At 49.0% G+C, this 1242-nt stretch overlaps 3 non-coding genes across 3 annotated transcripts; all 3 read right to left on the reverse strand.

Annotated features, from left to right (window-relative positions):
- Positions 1-254: 254 nt before the first annotated feature.
- Positions 255-326, reverse strand: Pmar_PMAR026623. Its single transcript has one exon. It is a non-coding gene; the product is annotated as a tRNA-Pro (tRNA).
- A 77-nt stretch (positions 327-403) lies between these two features.
- Pmar_PMAR026624 lies at positions 404-475 on the reverse strand. The gene has a single exon. It is a non-coding gene; the product is annotated as a tRNA-Pro (tRNA).
- Positions 476-854: 379 nt separating this feature from the next.
- On the reverse strand, positions 855-928 carry Pmar_PMAR026625. The gene has a single exon. It is a non-coding gene; the product is annotated as a tRNA-Ile (tRNA).
- Between the last annotated feature and the right edge of the window lie 314 nt (positions 929-1242).

Raw genomic sequence — 1242 nt, forward strand, 5'->3', positions numbered from 1 at the left:
AACAACAATCGTCATTGATGCATGATGCAATCCGGAGGAGGAAATTCGACTTCGAAAGCCGGCTCCCCGCCCCCATGACCAGTGTTGGATGGAACAACTGTGTCGCGAAGAAACGTGAATTTTCAAACATCTTTGGACAGGGGGCGCGGGGTTGAACCAGTCGTGTCTACTGGTGTGGGAGTCCTCTACATCGGTTGATTTCGCGTCAGAGCCTACTGACTCGCTCAAAACCTATTTGTTCACGGGATAGCCAAGGGCTGGGCCGAGAATCGAACTCGGGACCTCTCGCACCCAAAGCGAGAATCATACCACTAGACCACACAGCCAAACTAATATATAATTACAAGTTTTTTTCTAGGCTAGCATATCTACAGGAAGTCACAGATAAATTACTCTAATGTAAGGGCTGTGCCGAGAATTGAACTCGGGACCTCTCGCACCCTAAGCGAGAATCATACCACTAGACCACACAACCGTACCGTTGTATTTGTTGCCGTCTTCGCACCCCAGAGCCCAAGTCTACAGACAGTCGCAAATCTCCTCACCAACCTACTCGCAAGCGCATGAAGGGTTGACTGGTGACACATGAATTGTGTAACGAAGAATACAATTCATTCATCTTTCACTATCTACTGAACTCTGTGTCACCAGTCCCCATCGTTCACTTGACCATTTCGCCTCCCATACTCCTTGTCATCTCCCATTCATGATAAACATCACTGCGGTGTCACTGGAAGAAAAAGAATGAACATCCGTTACTTGCGTCTTGAACACCGCTAGGACGAACTTCTCATAAATTGTTGCCGTTTGAGATGATTTGTATGCCAAAAGGTTCCAGCATGAAATGATGTAAATGGTCGATGCAGGGCTCGAACCTGCGACCCTCGCGTTATTAGCACGATGCTCTAACCGACTGAGCTAAACGACCAAACAACAATCGTCATTGATGCATGATGCAATCGGAGGAGGAAATTCGACTTCGAAAGCCGGCTCCCCGCCCCCATGACCAGTGTTGGATGGAACAACTGTGTCGCGAAGAAACGTGAATTTTCAAACATCTTTGGACAGGGGGCGCGGGGTTGAACCAGTCGTGTCTACTGGTGTGGGAGTCCTCTACATCGGTTGATTTCGCGTCAGAGCCTACTGACTCGCTCAAAACCTATTTGTTCACGGGATAGCCAAGGGCTGGGCCGAGAATCGAACTCGGGACCTCTCGCACCCAAAGCGAGAATCATACCACTA

Source organism: Perkinsus marinus, assembly GCF_000006405.1.
Source record: "Perkinsus marinus ATCC 50983 genomic scaffold scf_1104296960538, whole genome shotgun sequence".
NCBI lineage: Eukaryota > Perkinsozoa > Perkinsida > Perkinsidae > Perkinsus > Perkinsus marinus.